Source organism: Nannobrachium achirus, assembly GCF_963921795.1.
Source record: "Nannobrachium achirus genome assembly, chromosome: 4".
Lineage (NCBI taxonomy): Eukaryota > Metazoa > Chordata > Actinopteri > Myctophiformes > Myctophidae > Nannobrachium > Nannobrachium achirus.
Window position 1 is genome coordinate 76,317,964 of NC_137813.1, and position 13,490 is coordinate 76,331,453.

A 13,490-nucleotide genomic window follows, 5' to 3' on the forward strand; every position below is an offset into this window, starting at 1 on the left:
GGAGACATCAGCTATACTAGGGTCTCAAGCTAAAACGTTTGGGAACTACTGCTATAATAATAAATTAATATACAACAATGCACAAATGCTCAATTATTCATATGACAAAGTATTGGCTTGATGACTAAGTGGGGAGAAAGGCAGTAAAAAAAAAAGGAAAAACATTCACTACTACGACCTATTGATTTCTCCTTATCAGTCAGTCAAAGTAAGTCAAAGTCTACCAATAGCAGAGGGTGTGTGTGTGTGTGTGTGTGTGTGTGTGTGTGTGTGTGTGTGTGTGTGTGTGTGTGTGTGTGTGCGCGAGCATGTGTGCGTGCGTGCTTGCATGGGTGCAGTGGTGTAAAGTAACTAAGTACAATTTTGAGGTATTTGTACTTAACTTGAGCATTTCCAGTTTTCAGTACTTTTTCTACTCCACGACATCTCGGATCCAAATACCTTTACTCCACTACAATTATAGACTTTTATTTTTGGTACTTTTAAGTGCAATGTGATGCCAATACTTCTGTACTTTTTAGAGCATTTCTAAATTCCGGTATTGACACTTTTTCTTCATTCAAACTTCATTTTTCCACCACTGCGTGCATGCGTGCGCGTGCATGCGTGCGCGCGCATGCGTGCATGTGCATGCGCACGTGTGCCTCGGGGTGGGATTGGGGGAGTGTACATGGGGAGGTTATGGTGAGGGCTTGGAGTAGACAGGCGTCGCACCAAATTCTGGGCCCTGGGTACAAGGATTCACTGCGGGCCCCCCATGAATGTCCTTCATAGGGGGAGGGGACTGGGAACGCATTATTACACGTTATTTTGTGCTTTGACTATTGAAAAATAGCAGATATACAAGCCCTTGTAGATCTGCTATTTTTGAAAAATCGTGTCTTGAATATTTCAATTCCTTTTTTTGAAAAACCTATGTTTCTATGTCAGTGGTGCTCCAACTTTTTCGCGTGAAGGACCCCCAAGGACCTTTCATCTCAAAATATTTAATTCCAGGGACCCCCCCCCCCCCCCCCCCCAGAAGCAGTTACAAATGTTCACTTAAAAAATACATACAGTATATTCAAAGATTTGCACACATTTTCACGACTTTTCAAAAATAGCAGGTCTACAAGCTTGTATATCTGCTGTTTTTCAATAGCTAAAGTATAACATAATTAAGGCCCCTCCACCTTGGGCCCTAGCAACTCAGTCCCACTTTCCCCCCCTTGTGACGCCCCTGAGGGAGGAGGTTATGGAGAGGGCTTGGAGCAGACAGGACTAGACAGTTGGTGAAGGTGTCTTTCAGACACAGGGAGCAGACGGAGGGATGAAGATGATACTGTGGCTGAGCGTGGTCTCTCTGCTCCTCTCCTCTCTAACCATGGAGCTGCACTGTGAGTAGATCTAGAATCCACTGGTTCTCAACCTGTGTGGGTCGCTAAATTATTTTGGGGGGGGGGGGGGGGGGGGGGTCCCCCAGCAGTGGTGTAAAGCAGGGGTCTTCAACAGGGGGTCCAGGCATTGAGAGCTTGTAGATCAGCTATTTTTGGCAATTAGGTTTGGTGTAGAGGTAAAAGAGAGCAGACCAAGTACAGAGTGAAAGGTCAAGTTTACTAAGTATCGACAATTTAAGATTTTAAGTGGTTAAATGTAAAACAAGTCTGAACCTATCTATGAAATCGATGAGAATCTCCTTCACAACATTTATAGAATATGTAGAGGGGGTCCCTGCTTCATCTCTCTCTCAGCTAAGGGGTCCTTGGCCTGAAAACGTTGAAAACCCCTGGTGTAAAATAACTAAGTACATTTACTTAAGTGCTGTACTTAAGTCGTTTTGAGGTATGCAGTGGCGGAACAATTCAGAACCGGGCCGGTATGCGAGCCACAATGCTCGGGCCCCCTTACCCGTCTCACGCCAACCCCCCATCCCCCCCCCCCCCGCTGCCGCCGCCGCCGCCTCCACGCTATGTCAAGCTCTTTATGCCTTCATGCCATATATTTTTATACATGAATACAGCTACACAAAACAGTTAGGCTACAGACCTATCTGACTGGCACACATAGCCACAATAGTATGCACACAAGCACACAGCAATTGTGCATCACATCTTATGCAACCTAAACACACATTATTCTGTTGATACAGGCTTTCAGCTGCAGTGCTGCACGATAGAGAAGAGAAGTCCTAACAGTTGACCTGTTCAGGCAATAATACTCACAGATTAGTTGTTCCAGTTCCAGAATCAGAAAGTATCCTTGATGATAATCATTGTATAGTTTCCTCGCTGGCATAATTGTTCAATATCCACCGTCATGAATCATGATTAATGCCTTAATTGCTTGCTTGTGTTGTGCATTGCTGCCTGTCTCGTTTGAAAGTGTCTGTGGTATATTTTAATTGATACAAATTACAAAAGGTTTTGAAAGTGCGCGGTTCCACTGCAGCCACTACACTTCTCACTACACTGAACGTAAACAACATATTGTCTGTCTGTGAATAGAAGCCAATCAAGCCATGACATCTGTCTGCTCTTCCTGTTGTCCTTCACAATAAAGTGTGTGTCCCCCTTTACTTCCCAATGTGCGACATTTTACCCAGGTTAATATAAACAGGAAATAGGTGTAACAGAGGCAGCGCGATACAGAAAGGGGACCCATTGCGAGGGAGGGGGACGGTCAGGCAGATTGACGGTCATTTGGACTGAGACTGACAGTCAGTCGGAGGCTGACGGCCGGGCCCCCGCGGTTCGCGGGCCTATATGCGGCTGCTTACCCAGCTTAACCGGACGCTCCGCCCCTGGAGGTATGTGTAGTGAAGTCCCAATACTTTTATTTCTACTCCGTTTCATCTCGGATTGGAAACTTTAGTTACATGTATAAATGATGAAATTATATAACATACATTAACCACTTTAGCCATATTTTATACCTAGGCTGTTTGAAAATAGCAGATCTACAAGCTCACAACGGTTCGCATTTCGTACTTTCACGTTTGGTGCTTTAAGTACATATTGATGCCAATACTTTTGTACGTTTACTCAGGTACATTTTGAATTTCGGACTTTTACTTGTAAGGGTGCACACACACCAAAATACCTATGAGAGTGGGATCCGCATTCCGCCAATGCATTTCAATGGGACAGGGAGGGGAGGGGGGCGTTTTCATGTCAGTGGAGGATATCTGCGCACCGCACAAGTTTAGAAACTCTAGGTTAACTAGGGGAAGGAGCGCTCGTTTTCACCAGCGTCGGCAGGTGGTTAGCTACTCACCAGCGTCGGCAGGTTAGCATTTCACTAGCTTAGCATTCACCAGCGTTAGTCTTACTGAGGTTAAGGTTAGGGTTAGGGTTAGGGTTAGAGTTAGGGTTAAGATTAGGGTTAGAGTTAGGGTTAGGGTTAAGGATAGGTTTAGGTTTTGGTGCACCTCTGCCGCGGTCCAAGTGACTACAATGGAGCGCTCCCTACCTCCGGTTCAGCCAATCACAAGCTTCAAAAATTAGTCCGGGGCGTGGTTTTCCCCCAGTGCGCCTAGAGTTTCTAAACTCGCGGGTGCCGTGCCGACCTTGCGTTTATGCTGGAGCTCCGTTTTTTCCCCTCTGTCCAATCGGGTGAGTCGAACGTGAAACGTTGTTTTCTCACTCAACAGTAAAGTTTAAAGGAGTAGTTCACTCTCAAAGTTACATTTTTTCTATCGATTACTCACCCAATGGAGACTTGCGTGCGTGCATGACCCATACCTGGGTCCAGACTAAGGCTGGGCAATATATCGAAAAATGATCGATATCGAAGTATCAACATGCGAGGTATACATAACGACAAAGATTTCTTGAAGTGAGGTATTGATGTATGTGTTAAATTAATTAACAGACACACTATGCACCTACACCCAAAAAACTGATTCAACCCCCCTATAAATGTGACACATATAAATTATGTTTGCTTTATTTAATTACTTCACTTCAAGGCATAAGCATATACATTTAATTGATATAACTCAAATATTATTAATAGTGCCAGATGTGATACATTTACATTATGTTGGCTTTATTTAAATGTATTTAATTATAATATATGCAAATGTATTGAATTGATGTAACTGAACAAATATTAATCGTGCTTACCTTAAATATATACATTTACAATATATGCATTTTTATTAAATTGTTCCAACTCAAATGTAATTAATAGTGCTTATACAAAATCTATTCATTTAACATTATGCATTTATATTACATTCATGTAACTCAAATCTTAGTAATGGAATTTAAAAACACATTGAAAATGAGTTCCAATGAAAACTCCCAGAGTCCCATAAACCACGCCTCTCACCAATTTTATTGAGTAGTTTTTAAGGCTGAAATCATTCTGAGAATATTGTTTGAATCCAACTCAATTTTATTAAGTACATTTTACAGATCTGAGAAGTGATTCCAGCCCTTTCCCTTGATTGGTTAAATAAGTTGGTCACATGTTATGCAAAGCATGCTGGGAACAGCATTTTTCTAGGTTTTCAGGGAAATGTTTAAGCTTTCGGGAGCTAAAAATGCTAAATGTATCATATCAATGTGTCTGCCTTGGCAAGATGACTGTCATATGTCAGAATTTGATTTGTCAGTATTTGAGCCTAAACCCTAACCCTAACTGCTAGGCTGCTAGTTTAAGCTTGAGCTCCCTCCCCATGCTAGGCTAAAAGAGAAGAACTCATGGTAACTTTGAGGTTATTGCGTTGGTTTTCTCTTAAATGTTCTGATTATTCAATAATCACTGCTATTGCATATATCCATTATGCATCTGTATGTTGATATTGTAAAACTTGAAACAAATCATCCAGAAGAAAACCTGAAACCGAACTCTTCTTATGTAAATGTAAAAGTATTTTATTTATCTTAGCTTAATTCCATAAAAATGAGTTGAACCAACACATTTACGTTAACATTTGTTTGAGTTGGACAAACGTAAATTAATTAAGTTCATATAATTAACTTGGCTTAAGTTAATGAAAATGAGTTGGACTAATTGAACAACATGCATTGCATTGAATGTAGATTTGACTTGGGACTACATATATCCCATATATAAATTTACTCATATAAAATGGGTGGAAAAGTTTCACACATTTAAAATGTGTTCAACTGAGAGATTATTTTTTTGGGTGTACACCTAAAACAAAGTCGACTCAAACTCGTTTCCCAACGGGTCTGTGGCCTTAAGCTAGATGCAGAACAGACCAGAATCAAATCTTCTGGGGGTCCCTGGAACAAAATATTTTGTGATGGGGTCCGTGACCAAATACATATCATTCTGGGGGTCCAAGACATGACAAAGTTTGAGAAATAATGATAGCAACATCATTTTTTTAGTCTGTTCTTGAGAGACTACTATGTCAGTGGTTCTCAAACCTTTTCATGTGAAGGACCCCCAAACTGATATGTATTTGGCCACGGACCCCTATCTCAAAATATCTAGTTCCAGGGACCACCCAGAAGCAAAATTTGAGTTACAAACGTTCACTTTAAAAATAGATATATTCAAAGATTTGCACACATTTTCACAACGTTTTAAAAAATAGCAGATCTACAAGCTTTCAGCGCGGCACTCGTGCCGCGCTGTGAGCTTGTATATCTGCTATTTTTCATAGTTAAAGCATTCAATAATTCTAGGCCTGAATGGGTTAAATTGTCACTTTACTGTCATCATCTTGGTCAATCATGTGGTTTACCCCCCTGGAAGTCCCCACGTTGTATTGCCAGAGGGAGGGGTGCAGCACGTTGTTCTACCTCCTCACTGATGCTTCCTAATCCTATTTCCTGTCTTTTGAGCAGGAATAAGACTCCGTCTCAGGTCCTTAATTTAAATCCTATCCCCTACACTTGCATCCTTTCCTTGCATGTTAGTCCCTCCTACTGAGGAAACATAGAAGAGGAGAGAGGACAGGATGAACTTCGCAGAACTTCAGCGCAGGCAATGTGGTTGCTGTGGCAACCGCAGACACCCGCCCTTCCCCTGGCACCAAAACAGGATTTGATGAACGCTCGCTGTGGCGTTATGCAACACGGCAGTAAAAGAGTTCCTTAAAAAAAAAAAAAAGTGGGTTGTGGGCCTATTGACCCACTGGGTTGTAATAGATACTGTAAACATTGTCTCAGTAGCAAAGCCGAAAGTCAGCATTGATGATAACATTGTATTGATCTCGTCCAGCTCCTGGATTAATCATTAAGGTTAGTTCACACAGAAACCCGATGACCTGACATGTATAGGTTACTGTCTGCTGATGCACCCCCCCCCCCCCCCCCCCCCCACCCCTCTCTGTCTCTCGCCAGCAGGCACGTGCACACAGACATCAAAGGGGGCTTGAGCCCCTGCCCTTTTATCTGTCTGTAAAAAGTGTCCTCTCCAGACCATGAATGCTGTTTTCACTATGGTGAAAGAAATGCAAATGCCCTCTTTCCATTCAAGAGAATTGCCTTGTCCAAACTCTCCTGAACTTTGTGGAAATTATGTTTATGATTATGCTTAGTTCAATGTGGTATAACGCACCGAAAATAGCCGACCTCCAAGCTCAACAATGTTGTGAGCTTGGAGGTCTGCTATTTCCAATATTTACACCAAAGGCTCCAAGAAATTTCAGCCCCTAACATTCTCTGCACGTCCATGCTCGCCAGTACAAGTAATCTGCCTATATTCAAAAATTACAGAGATTACAAGGACCTTCCATTTCCCAGACGGACTCTGTACCGACTCAGCTATGGCCACCCAAGCCAAAAACAGAGAAACGATGCCACAGAAACATGTTTGAGATCCATGTATACATGTATGCTTATGCCAAGGTTTCCATAAGCCGGTTATTTCCTAATACAATGTTTATTTGTCCGTTAATTATAAACCAATCTTAGTAATCATTCATTTTATTTATTTATTTTTTATCATGATCTGACAAATCTAATAGCCTATTCGTCATACAAAGTTGAAAATTGAAAACATTCAGACCCACAAGCTCTCAACGCGTTGCAAATGACACCGCACTACTGGCATCACCAGGAATGCTGGTCCCTCATTGGCTTCTTCACAGCCAAATCGCCAAAAATCGCCATTTTGGGGGGGGGGCTGAGGCAGCCAGATCGCCAAATGTCGCCTTGCTGATGATTTTCTGATTTTTTTGGTATTTTTTTTACATTTTTAGAGCAAAAACTGACCTTTCTAGCTTCATTTCAGTCTAAAGAATGATTCTGCGATGGAAATGACATCATCGATGACGTAACCCGGAAGTCGTTTGCCCATAACATAGCATAGGCCTTTTTTTAGCATGGAAAGCTAACGTTTCTTTATCAAACTTTACCATATTTAGACAGATTTTCATTCGGAAAAAAGTGGCTGGGCTGACAGAGTGGTCACCCAGGAGCAAAAACGAGTGTACACGGCGTGCGCACGACGTGCACGCGCTCCAGGATCGCTCCCGTTCGTCCGGACCGGGACCATAATGGCCGCCCCATAGGCGGCCATTATGGTCCCGGCTCGTCCAGCCCATGGTCCAGCCTGGAAGACCTAATCGTTGGGCACTCTCTAGTGGTATAGTACGTGTACTACAGTTTGCAATCATACTTATGCCTGCTGGGTTTCTGTACTCATAACTTGGAAATTAATAATATTCCTGGCAGTATAGGCGCACAAGCATATTGTAAATGGCTGTGTATGTGTGATGACGTTGCCAGAGATGCAGGTCCCTGATTGGGCTACGGTCATAAACAAGAGAGGACAGCGACATAGGTACATACATAGGGAATAACGGGGTAAGATGAACCTGTGGGTGAGATGAACCACCCCTTTTACTTTTATGGTATAATGATTTTTATGTTAAAGCAAATGTGCCCAGGTCTAAACTTATATATCATGCATGTTGGTGACATTCCAATGTATAAAACCATGTGAATTATTTAGCTAAAGATCAACCTGAAGCATTAAGCTAGCCAGGTTTTGTCAAAATGGTGGCCGTGGGGAAAAATTGGGGTAAATTGAGCCAATATGAATCACCATTCATGTTTTTTTTTTATTTATTAGGTCTTTGCTACTCAAATTACGGTAATGATTTTTAATTTTGATGAATACACTCATTTAAGAGAAGTTTTCAATATTATATTAATAATTGCAAATATTAAAAGGTTCTGAATAGCAAACTGTATTTTACTTACAGTTTAAATTACCCTAAGAAAAAAAATACGACTATTTGCAAAAGGGAAAAGTATAATTCATATTTAAGTATTACATTATTTGTTCAGGTTTAAACTGTTAAAGTTAAGAATATCATGTGGGTCAACTAGACTTCGATCAACTTACCCCTAACCTGGGGCAAGTTGAGCCACATGACCACTTTTTTTTTTAATCAGTCATATTTGTATGGCCAACTCATAATTTCAAATGATAGAAGGCATCCGGAAATATGTCTGGATGTTTCGATTGTACGGCCATCTCACTTTTTCTTGCTCCCAAGGCAACTTAAAGGAGTAGTTCACCCCCAAAATGACTTTTTCTTCTATTGATTACTCACGCCATGGAGACTTGAGTTCAATAATATCTTTTGTTTTTTGTTACATTCCTAAGACAAATATTTGATTACAATAAATTTGCCCCATTGATTCCGGATGGGGAGCCGAGTGCATTTGGGTCCCCATCTGGAATCAATGGGGGTAAATTGACTATAATAAAAAAAGAATCTTGCAAGTGTGGTTGTCGTGACGTAAGGCACACTTGCAAATGAATTCTGTCTTACGATTTGAATTTTCCCCATGAAATTGTATTCACTAATAAATCAATGGCCATATATGGAGATCTCTTTGTCGGTCCTTGTCCCTTTTGTGCCCATAAATGGAGATCTCTGATGTCAATATTAAGCCCATATCTTGGAATGCCCATATATGGACATCAAACATATAATTTTCCAAATGTCTGTCTGTCTGAGTGTCTGTCTGTCTGAGTGAGTGTCTGTCACAGCGTTTCTCCTCAGTGGCTGGAGCAATTGATCTGAAATCGCATCACCATTAGCATATGAACACACCTGACATAACTGTGAAGCCCGTTTGTCACTTTCAAAAATCATATGCTGTATATTAGCATTTTTATGGTGTATCTATATCTATTCTGCATCTAGCTTGAGGCATATCTATTCTGCATCTAGCATGAGGCAACATGTTTAACCAGCTGTGTGTGTGTGTGTGTGTGTGTGTGTGTGTGTGTGTGTGTGTGTGTGTGTGTGTGTGTGTGTGTGTGTGTGTGTGTATGCAGGCGGGTGGGCGGGCGGGGGGTCGTTTGTCTTGCCCTGTTACAGATTTTGTCCAAAAATCATGCAGATCGGTACACAGTATCTCTGTAGCCATTAAACGAAACGGGTATTTCTTACCAGGGACGGCTTCAGGGGGGGGGGGCGGGGGAGGGCTCTAGCCCCCTCTAGTGGAGGCTTAGCCCCTGCTCAGCCCCCCCTCCCCACAGACCCAATTGTAATGAAAAATATTTACAGAATAAATAAATAAAAGATAATAAATATGTGAAAGAAAATGGACTTGCTTCTATGTAAAATCATACAATAAAATGTATTTTCTATAAAGATAATTCTTTGCTATGAGTCTGCATGTCACATGATCTTGCGTGCTGCTAGGGGTAGTCTTGGATTGGTTCCTGAAAATGTAACACTATTTAGTCTACTTCCTGGTGGCTGTCAAGATAACTATAAACAGTCAGTCAGTGTGTGATGCGGCTAGCAGCAGGGTAGTCATAGTATGAGACCCCATAACTCTATGTATGAGACAGACAAAACGGCGGAGATTTTTGCAGCAGACAACCACAATATCACCGCTCACGGCGTCACGCGCATCAAATACCGAAGTGTTGAAACGGCACATCTGCAGACAGTGCAAGCCCCAGACACACACACGCTCCCAAGAATAGGAACGCTCCAAATTGTACACGAGCACATAGTAGCCTACAACGTCCTTTATTATACAGTGCTCTGCCTCCCCAGACCCCCGCACCAACATGCTAACAGTGACCACCAAATGCTTGCAACAACAGCCAGAGAACCCACATACAGTGGTTAGCAGTTAAGAGTGTCACCAGTTGGCTGCCTCAGTGGCAAACAGGTTTGGGCCCTGTTATGGCCCAAATCCGGCTGAAATCGGTTAAGTCTGGCTGACTATGGCTTGTGTGCCACACATCTCCAACGAGCCATCAGTGTCTCTAGTACACTCTACATCATAACAGCTGGGTTTCTCATAGTGAACTAGGGTGCCCAATAACACCAGTCCAGGGTGCCTCAGAATACTTTGATAATATTTAGAATGTATCAATATTACTTCAGTTAAACCAATTCAGACCCTCTAATGCCTCATGCTTGCTTTGTAAAACACCCCTGAGTTGCACTGTACTTGAGTTATATTTATAAACCAATTCTCTTCACCAAAAATAGCCGATCTACAAGCTCTTGTAGCATCTTGTAATGAGCTTTTAAATCTGCTACTTGTGGTGAATATCCCCTTAGAATAGGGATGCTGAGGTTTAGTGATTGAATGCCAAGTTTATTTTAAATCTGTCCTAATGAAAGATTCAAGGGAGCCTCCGCACACTCAAAAGTGAGCAAAATCATGTTCTTTATTTTCAGTTATTAAAGTGCAAGCTTTTGGTCATAGACCTTCAGGCATGCAGCACCTCGATGAGCGGTGGTCCTTTCACTATTAATCTGTCCTAATGGAAGCAGATATTTTCTCAAGTTGTTGTATGTTTGTTAGGCGTATTATGGACAGTATTTGTTATTATTCCAAATAATAATAAATATGCTGTATTTGCATAAAGCAAGTATGCTATTTGTCTACTCCCATGTTGATATGAGTATTAATATCTGTTTAAGGTAGATTTAGAACAAATACAAAATATGCGATTAATTGCGATTACTATGGACAATCATGCGATTAATGGGATCACATTTTTTAATCGACTGACAACCCTATTATTAACAATAAACAATTTGTAACGTGTATTTTCTTTATGTGGCCCCTTAACTCTCCTACTGCCAGATTATTTATTTATTTATTGGGTCTGGTGCCATCAAAAAGCGGCTTACCTTTGCGACGTTATAGTAGATAGACAGACAGACATTTATTTATTTATTTTTATTTTTTTTGGTTGTGCAATAGTGCACTTTGGTCTGCCAGGCAGCAGAGGGCGGCGTCATGCGAGAATGAATGTGAATTTGCCTGTTATGTGTTGAAGAAGAAGAAGACCAGTCACTGGCCACAGAGCCTTACAGCCAGAGGAAATCAACAAGGAAGTGAATTGTTCTCCGTTGATCTAACGCATAATGGATTTTTTACACCATCACCGCGGAAAATGTGTTTACAGTAGACGGCCGCGCGACCCCTCATCAGCTTACAGTCATCAGACGAACGAACCGAACGAGCGCCGTATTGGCGGAGAGGTCTTGCGAAATCGGGCGAACGTGAACGTTCAAAGCGTTGGGAGAGTTAAATTAGGATCATTGAATCTCGTTTGTTGTATTAGTGTTATTCATTATTATTTGTTGCCAAAATTCATTCGCCCCTGCTCTAAAAAAGTCGGCTCCCCCATAGCCCCCCCAGTCATAATTTTCTGGAGCCGTCACTGTTTCTTACATTGATGCCCCTACATATTATCATGCAAGCACCAGTTAAAGTTACTTTCCATCCCTCATATACTGTGTGCACAGTGCACATCCCATAACCCACACACTGCACATCATTTCGGAGCTCATATCTTTGAACGGGTAAGGGCTAGTATTGGTTGAATCAGCAACTCCTGATTTTATTCAGTTATTCCTTGGCATGATGGAGTCGTAGATATTATTACAGTAGGCTAACAGATTGCATCTGTGAAAACAAGGAAAGAAGCACAGTGATAACGTAACAAGGTAATATCTGTAAACATCACCCTAATTATAATATGGCAATTAATGTATTATTTTGGCATCAAAAATGTAATCCTGTCGGTCAAGGTGGCCGACCCAAATATTGCCTAGCGGAAACCTACAACCAACCTATGTGTACCACAAAGTATTTAATATCTTACATTCATTGCTGCATATCTTTTTTTGTTCTGACAGAACCCGTTTCCAACAGTGGCGTCAGTTCAGAAAAAGCTAAGGTATGGCAACATGACTGGTGCGCGCATGCAAGACACCAGTCATGTTGCCATACCTTAGCAACAATCATGATTCATTTTAAAGGGCCACTTCACCTCTGGGACAACCCTATCTTACTTTATTGTTGTTTGGGACACGATCAACACAATCCTGAGTTATTTTTTGTGTTCAATCTGTTTTTTGAGATATTTTAGTATTTCAGCATCTACTAGTGATGCGTTTTGCATCATATGATGCAAATGATGCAAAACGCATCACTAGTACATGCTGAAATACTAATACAGTATTTTCCGGACTATAAGGCGCACCGGAATATAAGGCGCACTGTCAATGAATGGTCTATTTTCGAACTGTTTTCATATATAAGGCGCACCGGACTATAAGGCACACATAATAGACGCTACCATTGTGTTATGCATCCAACAGATGGAGTTGTGCTAAAGGGAATGTCAATGTCAATGAATGATCCATATATAAGGCGCATTGGACTATAAGGCGCACTGTAGTTTTTTGAGAAAATTAAAGGCTTTTAAGTGCGCCTTATAGTCCGGAAAATACGGTATATTGAAGATTTGCATCATATGATGCAAAACGCACCACTAGTACATGCTGAAATACTAAAATATTGAAGATTGAACACAAAAGATAACTCAGGATTGTGTTGATCGTGTCGCAAACAACAATAAAATAAGATAGGGTTGTCCCAGAGGTGAAGTGGCCCTTTAAGAAGTACATTACATTTTTTCCCCCGTTTCTACGGTTTCTTGGGCTGGATATGGCAGCCGGAACGGTTGTTCAAGTGCAGCTAAACTTGGCATAGGCTATAGTAAACGTGCTACAATTAACAATAATGAATTGCACCATTTTGTCAAGATGGGGAGAATACAAGTGTGGAGAATATCATTACAATACCTTGTTAAAGTGACCATTTTGTAAAATTTTGCATTTGTAGTGAGTTTACTGTAATTTAACAACATAACCAGAACAGTTAGACAAAGAGACATTCATGGATTTATATTTAAAAGTAACTTTTATGTTCCCCCTTGGACCCATACCCAATTGACGCCCTGGTTTTCAAATAGTAAAAAAGGCAAAGAAGTTTGGGGGTTTAAGGTTTAGCATGTTTCAACAGATAAACCAAACTGCTCTACTAATAGGATGCATGTACTTTGTTGAACTAATGTATGTTATAATGTTTCTCTTTAGCTCTCCAGGTTCAACCAACACACCACACAACAGGTAAATAAACAACTGAGCATTATATATTGTAGCCGAAAAGTGTTTCTTCTAATCCTGTGCTTCTACAAACCTTTTCATGTCGAGGACCCCCAAATTGACACTTATTTACCTG

General features: G+C 41.2%; 1 long non-coding RNA gene across 2 annotated transcripts; it reads left to right on the forward strand.

Annotated features, from left to right (window-relative positions):
• Window positions 1-1,279: 1,279 nt before the first annotated feature.
• On the forward strand, window positions 1,280-13,378 carry LOC308283731. Of its 2 annotated transcripts, none has more exons than XR_013961957.1 (3): window positions 1,280-1,376; window positions 2,582-2,785; window positions 13,346-13,378. It is a non-coding gene; the product is annotated as an uncharacterized lncRNA (long non-coding RNA). The 2 variants fall into 2 exon arrangements; XR_013961958.1 differs by lacking the exon at window positions 13,346-13,378 and adding an exon at window positions 5,877-6,188.
• The last annotated feature ends 112 nt before the right edge of the window (window positions 13,379-13,490 follow it).